General features: G+C 35.3%; 1 protein-coding gene across 2 annotated transcripts in view; it reads right to left on the bottom strand.

Moving 5' to 3' along the window:
- The window catches only part of LOC135083714 (octopamine receptor beta-2R), a 195,766-nt gene that overhangs the window by 75,177 nt on the left and 103,427 nt on the right, over positions 1-17,162 (bottom strand). For both annotated transcript variants that reach the window (XM_063978429.1, XM_063978431.1), the window contains exon 2: positions 6,827-6,854. The gene's annotated coding sequence lies outside the window, so the exon portion shown is untranslated. The remainder of the gene's footprint in view (positions 1-6,826; positions 6,855-17,162) is intronic.

Raw genomic sequence — 17,162 nt, 5'->3', positions numbered from 1 at the left:
TAAGTTTTAACTTCCAAAGCTGCGGGTTTTTAAAAACTTAATCAAACTGTATCGACATTTTCGTCGACAAAATTGAAACTATTGTGAATTCAGGAGTTTGTTTGTCGTTCCTTCACGGATCAGCTGGTGAACTGATTCGCATGATTTTGCATACTTTCAGCCTTTTGAGCGCAGGTAGGCCCAGAATACTTTAACATAACTTTGAATACTTGTTTGTTTATGGCAACGTGAAGCTTTGATTGTTTCTGATTTATAAAAAATAAAGAAATGCGTTGATAATTTTTCCATTAGAATTTTTCACGGACTCCAAATAATGTTATGCAACAAAAATAAACAGCCTGTATACTTTGGCACTAAAAGGTAGTTTTGCATGATAAAACTGTTGCTAATAATTTACCATCTTTTTGGTACTTTTTCTACTGCCTATGAGATTCGTACCCGCAATCAGCAGCAGGCCTATAAAAAGATAATATTTGTAACTATAGTTTAAATTTTTAGTGATAATGTCTGTTGTGTTTATTTTTACGTATTTCACGGACGTAACTAAGGGATAAAGAAATAAAATCTAACTCTATCTTACATTGTCTAATGACTGACAATAGTTACCGAAGCTGCTTCTTCTCAACACTGGTCCAATTATTGTCCCGAAGCAGCGGTAGGGTTAATACTGGGACGTGTAAAAGTGATTTTTAAAAGCTCACCTACTTGAATAAATGAATTTTATGACTTTTTCATATTCCTATTGATCCCTAAATATACTCTTTCACACGTCTCCAACGTTATCCGCCGCATCTGAGCAGGATCGTATAAATAAACACTCATTTACAACATACTTGAACGAGTCAAAAACAAGTCATTTAGATCGCTATCTGAATTAAAAAGGATGTAGTAAATCATTGCAGTGGCCCTTGGTTTAGATTTTCTTACGTAATTCTATTGTTTAGAGTTTACATTTTTTTTATCCATAACGAGGAAGCTCTTGGCCTGTATCTCACCTGCTGGTAAGTGATGATCAGGCCGAAGGTGGAAGCGAGCTTCACCCCGAATCCTCAACCACGGAGGAACTGGCTATCTTACCTTTAGCTGCCGGAACACAACAATGCTGTTAACATTGTTGTTATGGCGACAGACTTAGGTAAGATGGTGGTAGCTAGCCAGGCGGACTTAGAACAAGCCCTACCACCAACCAAACCGAACAGAAAAATCTGCCCCCACTGGGAATCGAACCCGGGACCTTTGCGTCTGAAGCAGGTGGTCTTACCACTAGACCACAGAGGCGACATGATATTTAGATAATTTAAAAGGCATATTAATAATAAAGTTTTTTTTACCGTACCATAAATTAAAAGAGATATTATGAGTAAATTTTTAGCCAAAACACAAAAGTGTGTTAAAGTTTTTGCCATTTTTTTATTTTTTCTAAATAGTTTTATTTGTGTTTAAATAGTTGTTTATTTTTTGTAACAAAATCATTTGATGCCATATTTTTCTTTAATTTTCTGTAACTTTACTTGTCAACGCCCGTTGACATTTTAGTTATTTTAAGCCTCTTTATTAAAGTACTAGCTTTCCGCTCGCGGCTTCGCCCGCGTGGAATTTTGTCTGTCACAGAAAAACCTTATCGCGCGCGTCCCTGTTTCAAAAACCGGGATAAAAACTATCCTTTATCCTTTCTCGGGACTCAAACTATCTCTTTGCCAAATTTTATCAAAATCGCTTCAGTGGTTTAGACGTGAAAGCGTGACAGACAGATGGACAGACAGACAGAGTTACTTTCGCTTTTATAATATCGCCCATTTGCGACGACAGTGTGACATCTTCAATTAGATTAACATAGGAGATGTCACACTGTCGTCGCAAATGGACGATATTAGTATAGAAGTATAGATTACCTACCTAAAGGTACATGAATTTTCCGTGTTAAAGTGTAACCCTCCACAGTCGACTAAACTAATCAATCAATGTTTAGTGTTAGCGCGTCTGCGTTTGTTTGTTATCTATTTAATCACATAAACCAGTACCAAAGCTACATGTTTCGGCAACTGATTAACTAATTGCCTGTTTGATCTGTCCTTGTAAACAACAACTTAAACTGAGTCAATTAAGAGGTTCTGGGTTCGATTTCTACGTGGTAAAATGTTATTTCTGTCTCTTTTATTTAATAACGCCCGTATTCACAAACGATGCTTGCTTAAGTAAAGCAGCAAATCGAACGCACAGCATTGAATAGAGCTCTGTGATCGGTTCGTGTGTCACTCTGTGCGTCCACGCGCACTGTGACACCTCATAGTAATGTTTGTGAATACGGGCATAAGAGACATTTAGGCTGAGTTGCACTTTACTTTAACTTTAACAAACGTCAAAAATCTGTGTAACTCAATACAAAAACACCGGTTATTGTTATAGTTACGGTTAAATTAAGTTGGTGTGACTCAACCTTAATTACGTGCTTTAGGTACAGTGTAGAAATATCTGGTTAAAATATGTCTCTTTGTTTTAAAAATGTTTGAACAAAAAACATCATTGTTCCATTTAACGAAAAACTATTCTGACATTACACGTGTCACTGTGACAACTGTCATTTTTCTTACATGACATTAGAGGACGAATATTGTTGAACTATGCTGATTTTTAGAGTAAAATTCTTGTATTCGGTATATTCGAATAGCAATGATTGAAAGTATGTTGACACTATTGTAGCAAAGTGACAACTAATGGAATGTTATTTAAAATGACATAACGTGATTTTTCCTGTTTTTATTTCAGTCTCAAGATTACCAAAAAATTTACCTTGATCTTTATTATTTCGTATAAAACTGAGACGCTTTTCGGGTCTAGTGCTACGAGAATGAGTCCGCTGAAGATTCTGTAAAATTTCCAGAAAATCTCTCAATTTAGTTAAGCTAGTTCGAATTAACCTGCTTGTTTTCCTAATAAGTTATTCTAACAATCACAAATGGTTATTTGATTGAAGGAGTTAATTATTTTCTTACTAACCAAATATTATGTTCTTAGTCCGCCTGGCTAGCTACCATCATCTTACCTAAGTCTGTCGCCATAACAACAATGTTAACAGCAATGTTGTGTTCCGGCAGTTGGAGATAAGAATAGCCAGTTCCTCTATGGTTGAGGATTCATTACTTTCCATCAAGTGAGATACAGGCCAAGAGCTTCCTCGTAGTGGATTAAAAAAAATACAAAATAATTAGTATACTACCTATCTAAGATGGTTGGTAATTAATAGGTCTTCTAAACGCTTATTTTAAACGGCCATAACAATGAATGAGCTCGGGCAGCGCATTGATGACAACCTGGCGCGCGGCCATCTTTGAAATGACACTACTGTATTTCCGTCATGAGATGCAGTTAGTGCACTAAGCAGTGGCATTTACTGGGTATTATTATACTAGGAATATTTATATCTGTAGTACAGTGGTAAACAGCAGAGTTCTTGTATTTTTTACAATAACAAATAATTTAAGAACTAAAAACTAAGTCCACCATCACCTTTCATTTATAAAATACATTTATTTATTGACATTCGCCAAGTTTTTAGGGCTTTGTTTTTTCCATAGCAACGTACCTAAGTAACACACAAGACGTAGGATGCCGTATCTACCCATTTTTGTTAGAATCTAAGGTGTGTGTGTGTCCAGCAGTGGACGTCATTTGGTTGAAACGAAGCTGCAATTCGTCCCAAAATCCTTTCAGATCGAACTACTTTTAAGTTCTAAGTGCTCCATAAGCTTACGGAACGAGTTTCTGAAATTCTCAGAGCCATTTTTAAAGAATATAAGTCCCGCTAACCCTTGTAGGTATTAAGCTAAATATGCTTGTGTTACCAGTGGGCTCATCACAATAGTAGAACGGCGACGGGGTTCGAACTCGCGTTCCTCGGATGTCAAGTCAGCCAGTCCGACCCCTTCATCGCTCGGCTATCGTCATGGCAATGGTTGACAAATACACCATAAGCTTATGGGAGAGCTAATGGGTTAAAAAATAACTCGGCATGACTGTTAATAAACAAGATGTGACAGTAAAAGCGGAATCAGAGTACCCTGATAACTGTTGGCTCGCAGCCACCTCTCCACTATTTCTGTCGCGGCCAAGGTCCGGCCAATTAGTGCACTGTCTTTACCAAAATAGGAACATTTCTTGTGTTTTTAATGGTATTCTTGTCTTTTTAATGACTGTGCAGGTGTTTTATTTATATTTATAATGCAAAAAGGTGCAACTTTACTGAATGAGTACTATTCAAATTAAAATTAGGCCCTTTTTAGAATATAAATGTTCTGAAAAGCGTTTCAAATATAGCTTGTCCTATCACCACTTCTGGGTAAAATATCGGGCTGCTGTTGAGAAGAAATGGCGGAAGTAACTCACACCCGTATTTACAAACGATGCTTGCTTAAGTGAAGCAGCAAATCGAACGTACAGCGTTGAATAGAGCAGCGTTGCTAACCCTGTGCGTCCACGCGCACTGTGAGACCTCATAGTTTGTGAATACGGGCGTCAGTCACCTATGAGCATCACCACTTCTGTACTAATACAAAAAGCTGATTGTTTGGTTGAACGTGCGTGCTAATCTCAGGAACTAGGTACCGGATCGAATTGAAAAATATTATTGTAGTGGATAGTCCATTTATCGAGAAAGGCTGTATTTAATTTTCATCACGCTACGACCAACATGTTGTGAAACTGGAAAAAATAATTCAAACTTTTTTCACGCGCACGAAGTCGCGGGCACAGCTAGTTTTTAAATTATAATTAATTAATACGTTACGCAATGAATTAAACATCTTTACGAGAAAAAATACAATTACAAATTAAGTTTACATCAATTCTTCGACTTAACTTCGTTTAATTGAATTAATTAAAACGTTTCGTATACCTAAAAATATCAACATGTATTTGTGTTACAAATTACCTATGAGTTATAATGTTACAAATTAATTTGTGTTACTAATTAAGACAGGGTCGAAAATAGACTGAATGGAATTTAATTTTGAATACAGATAATTAAGATGGCTTTTCATCAAAATTGTGTGTATCATTTCTTAAATTTTTGTTTACGTTATTTAGTAAAATATGCTTCTAAAACTGTTTTTTTTTTATAAAATCAGGAAATCTAATATTTTTTCGAAACTAAGCAAAAACAACTACCTACTAGTTACTTCCCCAATTTTATACATAAAAGTAGGCGCACACCGTTGATTTTTCGTCGGCCGATAGTTTAGTCGGGCAGTTGATCAGTATGGGCATGTATGGGTGCGCACACTACGCCGATTCGATTTGGCCGATTCTTTATACATACAAATTAAAATCGGGCACAACTATCGGCCAACTAAAAATCAACGGTGTGCGCCTACTCTAATAGTAATATCTAACGATTGAATTCATAAAACATGGATGTCCGCTTCTAAGGCAAAATAAAACACTGTGTTTCGCTGTCTCTGGGCGTTGATCTGATGGATCATCTGGACAAGGATGATCTGGACGTTGATCAATTGAAACTGCGCAACTTATTTTAATGCAGTTTTCAATAATAGAGTGATGATTCAAGAGGAAGTTTATGTTACTTAATAGTCTTCATACAAAGCACCCGTGCAAAGCCGGGGCGGGTCACTAGTATAACTATAAAATGTTTATTTATTTATGGGTTTTTTGTTTAGGTAAAAAAACTTTTTTGTCGTCCGCAGACTGCAAACTTTTTTCGGCCGATAGTTTAGTCAGTTAACCAGTATGGAGTGCGCACTTTCGAGAATCGGGCCCAACTATCGGCCGAATAAAATCGGTGGTCTGCGCCTAGGCTAAGTGCGTTATTCTAACTAAGAATTCGCGATGCAAGTGCTACGTTGTAGGTAAATCTACATACAGGTTACCATAACACACTTATCAACCCTGAAAGGAACACTGTATCGCCTTTTGCCGTTTACGACGGTGCGGATAAGTGTGCGTTGCAGTTCGGAGTTTCATACAAATAATACTGACCGCTTTGATACGGTTACGATCCGCTTCCAGGTTGATAAGTGTGCTTCGTCCTATATTCAATGTTATTGAATTTTATTTCACAACAAAATAAACAAACTTCCCGGTAATTCAGAGGTACATTACCGGATGCTGTACATTTGGTGTACAATGTATCGAACACGAACGCGTTCGTATTACAAAAGATCAATGAAGGGTACACGCGCTCTCAATATTCAGGGGAGAATGTATACAGGAAATGAGGTTGTGTATTCAGTGAGTTTTAAGTAAAGATACAAATGTTGTAACTGATAATTGAGTATTTGCCTATAATATTGTACATCAGTCAGCTGTTGAAGATCTGGCTTGTGCTGTACCTATAGAAAGCTTTCTTGTTTTCATATTAGTTCGATGTATTCGATGAGTTTATGTTTGGTAAAAATAAAAATGTTATAAGTACTGATAATGGAGTATTTGTATAAATTATTGCAGAGCTGTTCAAGATTTGACTTGTGCTGTACACACCTATTATTGTTTTCATGGTAATCTAGGTTCGATAAATAATTTGTTTTAATTATTACCTACTAATTTCACAATGACGTTATAAACACGTTATACCTAAACAGACCCAGGCTAGAATATAATTATTAACAGCTTTTATGAAATAATAATTTATTGAAACATTGTAATTATTAAGTTGGTTAATAAATTAAAATTTACTATTAAAATGCTTGAAATCGCGAACAAAACATTTCGAAATATCAGAGAGTTTATACCGTTATTTTAATTATGAGCAATAGGTACTTTAATTAATATAATTATGAGCACATGCATTGATTTAAATATTAATAAGACTTACCTACACGGATGGCCGGCTCTGGTAATACCTGAAAAATAAAATAAATTTTGTTGTGTTTCATTTAGTACATTATCATTCATTTCACATCAAAAATTTTAATAAGATTTTTTTGCATTAAAAAAATTAATTTGGGGAGCTATAGTTGGGACTTGACCCTTAATTTGTATGAGCTAACATAGTATCCAGTGTTTGTGGATGAGTATGTCACACTTTAATTATGTATTTAATTACTCTATCCTGTGCAGCAATAATGTGCTAGGTCACTAACCAATTATGGTTTATAACTAGTACACTGGTGTTAGTAAATTTAGTCCGATAAATGCTTAGTTTCATAGTTAGATAGTTTTCCCGATAATATAATATACGAATTACCTACCCTAAAGTTAACATAGCGTGTAGTAGTTTATAACTAGATAAGATAACTAGATAAGGAAAAAATACATTACATAAATGTAGGAATGTAAAAGAAAACAAAATTTATTTTTTATTTTTTATTTCGTTGAAACGTTCAAACAGTGAAACGGTAAAATAAACCGAATGAAAGGATTGAATGAAAGGTGCGAGGCTCGCTCTCTCTCGTCCCAACTGCTATGGCGTGCAAATGTGCTCCGCTAATAAATCGGAATAAACGGTGTTTTTCACGAAACTGAAAGCTGAAGTTTCTCTTGAGAACCCCAGCCCTACATAAATATACATAGAACACACTTTTATGTACACCACACAAGACAAGAAAAGAAAAGAAACATACAAAAGATACACACAATTTATGTGCAGGATTTGGTTCAAGATATCAAATAGTTACAAATCAATGTAGGCTGGCCTCCTACTAGGTGGACTGACGATCTAGTGAAGGCAACGAACGGCATAAGAACGAACTCAAAATCTACAGCATAAATATGTATACTAAGTATTTATGTTTGTTTACAGATTGTTATTAATAAGTCTGTTTAACTGTACTTGAACAAACTTCACGAATCATCTTCGCAGAACCGGGAAGGTGTCCCAATTGAATTCAATCGATGACAGCTAACCGGGACACGGGCAAGTTTTGGCGAGATATCGACTGTCACCGAGTTTGATATGTTCACGGATGTTTGTTATAAGGGAGCTGCTCACTGGTTGATGTGTAATATGTTTTTGGTGTAACGGGAATATTACAGGTAGAAATATAGATGTTGTTTTAAATGTAAGCAAAATGTAGTCAGTTGAGTTAAACCTCTGTGCACCCTGCACTGTTAAAACGAAAAATCCTACTAATAAAATGCGAAAGTTTGGATGTCTGGATGTTTAGATGGATGTTTGTTACTCTTTCACGCAAAAACTACTGAACGGATTTTGATGAAACTTTACAGTGTTATTCTTTATAATCCAGAATAACATATAGGCTATAATTTAAGACGTTCTGTGACAAAATTTCACGCGGGTGAAGCCGCGGGCAAAAGCTAGTATGTTCATAAATTTTCTTTAAACGGACAGTATATCTAACCTAGAGCAATGTCTGTCTGTCTAGCTGTCTGTTTTTACCAGCAGCGATACATAGCAAATATTCATTTATCTCTATGAAATCGTTCAATAGCAATATAACTAAACCCCCACATTTTATTGAGTAATTTTAATAAATACTCTTAAGGATATTACTTAATCCCATCAAAAACAATACTTGTCAAAAAAACCAAGTCTCGCAACTCAGTTGTTCTACGGTAAAAAGTTGTGAGATCCATGTAATACCAAGTCCAGGCCAGGAAATCTTTAACGTTTTACATAAATTATTGACTTGGCCATCGCACTAAATAATTTAATTTACACGTGTTTTCATGCGATGGCCAAGTCAATATATTTATGTAAAACGTTAAAGATTTCCTGGCCTGGACTTGGTATTACATGGATCTCACAACTTTTTACCGTAGAACAACTGAGTTGCGAGACTTGGTTTTTTTGACAAGTATTGTTTTTGATGGGATCTCATTTCTTTTTGTATTTTGTAGACAGCAGTTATGTATCTAGAAAACTGGACCGAAATTGAAAAATTTTACTCGACTTGGCGGTTGCACTACCGTGCCCCCAAATATCATTTCTTTTTGTATTTTGTAGACAGCAGTTATGTATCTAGAAAACTGGACCGAAATTGAAAAATTTTATTCGACTTGGCGGTTGCACTACCGTGCCCCCAAATATTTTAGTTTTTCCTTGATTCATACACCAAACACTACTTATATTCCAAATTTGAAGCTTCTAGGTCTGCTAGAAGTGCCTTAGAGTTTTGATGATCGGTGAGTCAGTGAGTCAGTGAGTGACAAAATTAAGTAACTTTGACCCGTTATAATTCTTAAACTACTGGTTCAAATTGAATGAAATTTTAAATATACCGTGTCTTTACAATGCCTGCATAGCTAATGAAAATTCAGCCTTCTAGTTTTATCCACAACGAAGTTACAGGCGGTCGAAAATGGCCTGAATTGCTTCGAGAAAAGGATGGTACGGCCGTGCCGCTTTTTTGCTCGACTTGGTGGGGGCACTGCCGTGCCCCCAGATAATTATTCCCTAGCTAGTAAAAATAAAAAGCTAGTTAATTCTAAATTCTCCTACTAAAATCTTAAATTTTGTAAGCTATGTGCTGAAAATACATCATTTAACATGTATGATGTAGCTTTGAAATCGTTTCTACATAAAGTCATGCCATGGTAAAGTTACATACACGCGCCAAAATTATCTCAAAGTGAATATCAAATTGACTAATGAACAGTTCTTATCTCAAACAGATATGGTTGATTAATATTATGACGAATAATCTATCATGATAACCATACTACCTACATCAGTATGCCTATCATCATTATAATCATTTCAGCCATAGGACGTCCACTGCTGAACACAGGCCTCCCCTAATGCTTTCAACGTTGATCGATTGGTAGCAGCCTGCGTCCAGCGCCTCCCTGCTACCTTTACGATGTCGTCGGTCCACCTTGTAGGTAGACGTCCCACGCTGCGTTTTCCGGTACGCGGCCTCCATTCCAGAACCTTGCTGCCCCATCGGCCGTCAGTTCTGCGTACTATATGCCCTGCCCATTGCCACTTCAGCTTGCTAATCCTTCGGGCAATGTCAGCGACTTTAGTTCGTTTACGGATTTCCTCATTTCTGATTAGATCTCGCAAAGAAACACCAAGCATAGCCCTCTCCATAGCACACTGTATATAGTACATAGTATGCCTATACCCCTATAGCTACATTATTAGTTCGTTCGTTCCAGCCAAATGACGTCTGCTGCTGGACAAAGGCCTTCCCCAAGAATTTCCACTACGACCAGTCTTGGTCTTAGATCGTCAGTTCACCGAGTCGAAGTGCCTATACTACATCTTCTGACTATTTTTTATCAATCTGGTAGTTTATTACCAGAGATAATTAAAGATAAATGTGTCACCACATACTTTTTTTTTGTAAATACATACATTATTATACATAGAAAACACCCAGACCCGTCACAGAAATTAAAATTTATCATTTCAATTTCTGCTGGGCCGGGAATCGAATCCGGGACCTCTCGGCGTAGTAGTCCGTTCTGAACCACTACACCAAACGGCCGATATTCTTGTTGCAATTAAAAATCAACCCATTTGAACAGCGTGAGGAGTAGTAGTATACACAGACCTCCATTTGCCTCTAACAAATAAGAAAAAGATTTACTCCTACAGTTAAGACGAAAAGACCTGATTGATGATGATGATGATGATGATGATGAAAAGAACGCATTAAATAGATGCGATCAAGTATTTTCCCCATATTTATTCCGTACTCCTTTTCCTATTGTGAGAATACCTAGTGCCAACTAATACTTACAGAATTTTTGGTTAAAATATTAGTTACGTAGGTACAAGATTTTGTTTTATTGCTAGCGTCTTCAGCAGAATAACTTTATCTTCATTACGCAAATTAACCCTTTTACTGCCTATTAAATGCACCTAATTCAACAAATTTTCCGTTCAAAGAGCAATAATGGCAGCTTCCCTGGAGACCGCGGAACGACCAGACAAATCTCCGTGCGTTAACTCAACTTTGGACGGAATAAGACAGCGACTTATAGCAATTTTAGAAAACATGATTACCTACTTATGTAAAAAAAATTCAAAATTAAAACTATTAAGTCATTGAACGCCGAGACGCTAGACACAATGGAAATTGTATTGTTCGAGGCTCACCGGTGAGCCGCGTGGCGTCCAACGTGTGCAAAACTTAATTTTAACAAAGCATGTTGCGGGTTGCGTGCCATGTATTAAATATTTTCCCGAAATTAAAAATTTCTTCGTAATAAAAATAAATTGAAAAAAGAAAGTTACACACAAATAACAAAGCATTTCTTGTAGTCTTCCTTCTTACGTGTTGTTACTTTTACTAAACATTATTATACTGAAATGTAATTTTTAAATTTATGTTTGAAAATGTAGTAGGTTCCTGAAAAAAGCGGCAAAGTAGATGCTTAACAATATTTCACTGGTAATGATTTTAAATAAAAAAAAATAAAACCGACTCCAAAAAACCTACACTAAAACGTAGAAAAATAATTACTAATTACCTACTTATTTATTAGGACGAATTATTAATATTTATGTAGGTATACCATGATTGATACTTCTGGAGTCGGTGCCAAGATTATGAAACATGTAAAGTTTGCCTGCACCGACTCCAAAAGTATCAATCATGGTATACCTACATAAATATTAATAATTCGTCCTAATAAATAAGTAGGTAATTAGTAATTATTTTTCTACGTTTTAGTGTAGGTTTTTTGGAGTCGGTTTTATTTTTTTTTATAAAATTTTACTTATTTCTTGCTTTTTAGTTAACTAATTATTACCTTGATGTTACCACTGAAGGTAGGCAGTACACTGAGACCAAAAAAAATTGGTTCATAATCGGCGGAGATATTGCGTATAAAAAAGTTCATCCCCAATTTTCCACCCTTGGGGGTGAAATATTTTCTTCAAATTCGCATGAAACCACCCTTTTGATAATACCTATTCAACAAAAAAATAATCGTTCAAATTGGTTTATAATCGGCGGAGATATTGCGTATAAAAAAGTTCATCCCCAATTTTCCACCCTTGGGGGTTGTTTTTTTTATTATTAAATTTAAATGGGACCACCCTTGAGGTATTACCTATCGCCGAAAAAAGATTTGTTCAAATCGGTTCATAATTGGCGGAGTTATCGCGTAACAAACATAGAAAAAAAAAAAAAAAAAAAAACATACGCGTCGAATTGAGAACCTCCTCCTTTTTTGAAGTCGGTTGAAAATTGCACAAAACTTGTATTTTTCTACTCGTTACGTACAGTAAAACTGATGTAGTTTTGCACGTGATAATTTCGGGGACTGTTTGCACGTAGGTATCTACTGTTGGTATCTGATCTTGTGCCTTGTTATTCTCATTATCATTGTCATGTTTGTTGTTTCTGCTTTACTTAAACCTATGCCAAAATGTGTATGTGTCACCGTTGCTCAGTTGCGTCTTGTTTTTTAATGTTTACCTGCGCCTCTCCACCACTACAATCAGGCGACCACTGAAAACCAGCGTCGTGGTGCTACGCACTGCGGCATTATGCTGAGTGGAAGCCTATTTGGCATAATTTTTAAATTATTTTTTTTATCGTATTAATTTTTGTAATTTGTTGTTTTAGTGTTACAAATAAATGTATTTTCTTTCTTACATAACTTATCGTTGAGTCAAGTTAAAGTCGAGTCCAATTACTTTGCTTAGTACAGGTTTTTATCGAAGTTAAAATATTAACAGCCTTCCATTGAAATCTGCCAATATTAACCCATTCCTCCCGCTATTCTCATAACTTGCGCGGGACAGTAAAGAGTCTTTATTATGTAGTTCAACATAAACCGTATACGAGGTAAGTTGTAACTCCGGGATTTATTTACGGAATTAGAAGCAGTTCCAACTTGGCGCGGCAATAAAATGGTTAATCGGGTTTTGTTGTACGTTATGGGTTAACTGATGTCTGTGTTTGCGTTTGCTAAATAAAGTACACAATACACATTGTATATTTGCGAGAATTTTAGCTCGTGTGTTTATGAACTGTAATAGGTATTGATTGATGTTGATTATATCTTTATTATCATTATCATTACATAGTATAAAACAAAGTCGCTTTCCGCTGTCTGTCCCTATGTATGCTTATAACTTTAAAACTACGTAACGGATTTTGATGCGTTTTTTTATTAGATAAAGTGATTCAAGAGAAAGGTTTTTAAGTAAGTATATTACATTGTATCTATGCGAAGCAGGGGCGGGTCGCTAGTATAATATAAAACAAGTCGCATTGGTTCGAATATAAATAGCAAAATAGATAAGTGTAAATCCTTGTGGGAAACCTTTCTCTAGCACTTGGTAAATAAATAATAAAAACGTTGGAAAATTGACTAAAAATAAAAATCATTTTTGTACAAGAATATGAAATGATTATTGAGATTACGTCAAAATAATCTGCTAAGGTTATGGTAAATTATTTCCTTAAATTATACCGTACTACCTATTTGTAAGCATAACGTTTCATGTTAATTTACCGTTTCTCGTTATTTTCTATAAACGATTTCCGTGAATCTTAACTTCCGTGAATCTTATAATCGTTAACTTTTAATCCTTTGAAATGTGGTGATCTTAAATTTTCCCCCTTTTATCGGAATTAAGACCTTTTAATTTAATTTCAACAAGTTATAAAACATTGTTGTTGTCAAGTCAAAGCAACTAATCACTACAACTATCTGTCTGTCCCTATGTATGCTTAGATCTTTAAGGGTGGATTGCACCATCTTACTTTAACTGTGACAAATGTCAAAAATCTGTCATACTCCATACAAAAAACACCTGTTATCGTAATAGTTACCGTTAAAGTTAGGTGGTGCGACTCAGCCTAAAACTACGCAACGGATTTTGATGCGTTTTTTTATTAGCTAGAGTGATAGAAGGATTTTAAGTATTATACATTGTACCTGTGTTCTTTTTTCGTTTTCATTTAATTTAAGTTCATTGTCCATTCATAAAGTTACAAAATTTGCTTTACGATATTTAATTGTTCAGTTTATACTGATTTATTCACAACTTCTCTATCCATACATGTAGTAGCGTTAGTTAATCGACTCTACATAGATTTGTTTACTTATCAAACTAGCGCTTAAATATATTATATTAAGAACATTTTCCTTTGAATATTTCGATTTCAATCTATCAGTTGTATTCAAATTATTGGGGAAGGAGTTTCTCCTTATTTTATGCTGACAATACCTACGCCCTTCTTTTGTATTTTTCAACCAGCATTTTGATAGGGTTGATAACTTTTGGATGCTGAAATAAAACTCTACCTAAAGGGATAGACTTGACACAATAAATGCTTAGAATAATGAATTTATATTCTTTGGTAGATAGAGGCCATGTAAATAGAAAAACATTTTGCTTAGTCAGACTATTTAGGTGCTCAAGAGGGTTTAAAACCTCTAACAAAAAACCTTACTCCTACTTTTCCACACAGCGCCTCCTGTCCAATTTTATGGTCTCAGCTACCCCATAATAATAATCTCATGGATGGCTTTACAGTGGGAGTTAATAGATTGATTTTGCTTATCAAATCAGTTTCAATCAGAGTTTAAATGTAAGTAATGTAGTTGTTTCTTAATATTTCTTCCAATACACGTTGGACGCCACGCGGCTCACCGGTGAGCCTCGAACAATACAATTTCCATTGTGTCTAGCGTCTCGGCGTTCAATGACTAAACCATTGTCAACCCTACCTAAAAAAGATAGGAAAAGATATCTGAAATTCAAGCTTCGACAGGCACAAGCGAATGAGTTTTTGTGTTTAAACAAGATAAAATCTGTGGCCTACCCTTCAATCTTGTTTTGATATATTTATCTCACTCACTCCCTCTGAATTGTTGACATAAGTGAGAGAGACAGCAATATTCGACATCGTTTTCAATGTAGACCAGCTGAGTCGGGATTTTATTTAGGCAAATCCTTGCTTTTGTACGGTAATTTATTATTTTGGGATTCGAAGGGTTGTAATAATACGGATGCCCGAAAAAATTATGATAAGTAATACCGTAACTGCTTTATTTGCCTTTTTATCGGCAGATTTGGGATTTGGATTGAAGTATACGTAGATTGATGACAATAAAATTCGGTATCACGGCGATTTGTACACATCAAACTTTGTTGATGGAAAATTGAGATGGATTTAGATCAAAAATAAACTTATAATTTAACTAAATTATAAGTTAACAACTGTTAAGTTACTAATATTACATTTATAAACTATACAGCACATTGTTTCCGGCGTTTCTTCTCAGCACTCTCGAAGCGCTGGTAGGGCCCAAAAGATAAGGAGACATGTAAAGTGTACCATAAGGTTTTGATTTTTTTCTTTTAGATAACTAATTTTCCCAATGTTTTTGCTAGTGCTATTCATTTATGGCTACCTGTTTGCTTAAAAATGGGTTATTATGTTACAGAAACTGATAAAAACAACAAAAACAAGACAAATATTGAGATTTTTTTCATCATCATAATTTCAGCCACTCAGAACATACACTGCTGAACAATTTGAACAGACCTATACTTAGGCCTCCCCCTAAAACATTTTTTACACACTTACGCCCGTATTCACAAACGATACTTGCTTAAGTGAAGTAACAAATCGAACGCACAGCGGTCAAATTGAGCTCTATGATTGGTTCATGTGTCACCCTGTGCGTCCACGTACACTGTGAGACCTCATAGTAATGTTTGTGAATACGGGTGATAGTCGTTTTGTTTATGTATATTTTCTGAATAAGTCTTTTTTGAGGAGCATTTTGTACTAAGTCATAAGTCTAACTAATAAATATTTGATGAAATCGGATGATTTTATAAAAACTGTTTCAACAGATATTCTTTGTTACATTCGATTTTCCAAAGAATGAAGCTTCTTCAGCCATTTAGCGGTAAAACAAAATACCCTTTACTTTCTTCAACTACTTTAAATGCGTTCTAAAGTCCCGTCCATTCACCGGCAAGTATCTTTTTGCTCCGTCAAAAAAGTCGTTTTCACGGATTCACTTTAAAACCCACTTGACGAATGCATAGCACCACAAAGTAAATGCTTTTCTAGGCCGTGGTACTCGCCCTTAATGATAGTGACGTGACGGTTGTCACTTGATATTTTTGAAGTTGTATTTTAGTGATTTAGTAAACGTTTTTATTTTTAACAATACAGGTATTTGACCGCAATCGCATCTGGTGTTAAGTGAGATGCAGTCTAGGATGGGACATAATCTGCCCAGTAAGTGCCTATTCACTCTCGTTATATAAAGACCCGGATTATAGTGTTCAGAAAAGACAAGGCAGCGAATTCCAGTCCTGTTCGCATATTATGAGTTATCGATACGCTTAGCGCGAGCTGGTGGAATGTCCACAATGTTTTTATTTATTTATTAGAAGTGTTTAAGGATAGAATGAATTTTACAGGCAACCTTGCAACATTATAGTATTCTGTATGGAAACCCTAAATAAAATAAGGCGTACAATACAGGACAATTATTGGCAGTGCATTATGAAATAAAAATAAAATAAGTGCGAAAAATGACTCGTGTGAAATTTCAAATTACAATCGTACCAATTGTTAATAAATAAAATAAAAATAAAATATGTATATTATTTTTTATACAAAAAGTAAGTAAGTAGGAATTATTTTTAAAATCAAGTTAAGATAATATACAACTTTCGTTAAATATGACTCACTAATGAATATTCAGCTACATTCTTTTTATTAAACCAATTTCTCATACTTTAGCTCATATGAATACAATCATTCCATTTACATACGTCTTTAGAAACCATATTATCCTGAACAGGAGTCGGTAAACCACAGTATAAGCCCTTGTTATAACAACGGTTACTTCATACGAAATTGATATCCTTGTTCATACACCGTTTTCAATAAACTTATTCAACAGAACACGGTTCCGAGAAGCGAGAAGTAACGTGATATTTTCAACTAAACCCGAGTATATCTATGTATACCAATCTATCAGTATTATGTATTCGCAACTAAACTATAACTCGTGCGGAAAAGGGTATATAAACCTAAAATCTATACTATTCAAACAAATGAATGGATTTCAATAAAATCAACACCTATTTTCCTCGGTGATATAACCATGGCTAATATGTATGGATACATATTAGCCCAACGGATTAGCAAGCTGAAGTGGCAATGGGCAGGGCACATAGTAAGCAGAACTGACGGCCGATGGGGCAGCAAGGTTCTGGAGTGGAGGCCGCGTACAAGTAAACGCAGCGT

This window comes from Ostrinia nubilalis, chromosome 24 (genome assembly GCF_963855985.1).
Source record: "Ostrinia nubilalis chromosome 24, ilOstNubi1.1, whole genome shotgun sequence".
Taxonomy (NCBI): domain Eukaryota; kingdom Metazoa; phylum Arthropoda; class Insecta; order Lepidoptera; family Crambidae; genus Ostrinia; species Ostrinia nubilalis.
The sequence above is the reverse complement of the archived record's forward strand: the minus strand, read 5'-3'. Positions and strand labels throughout refer to the sequence as shown.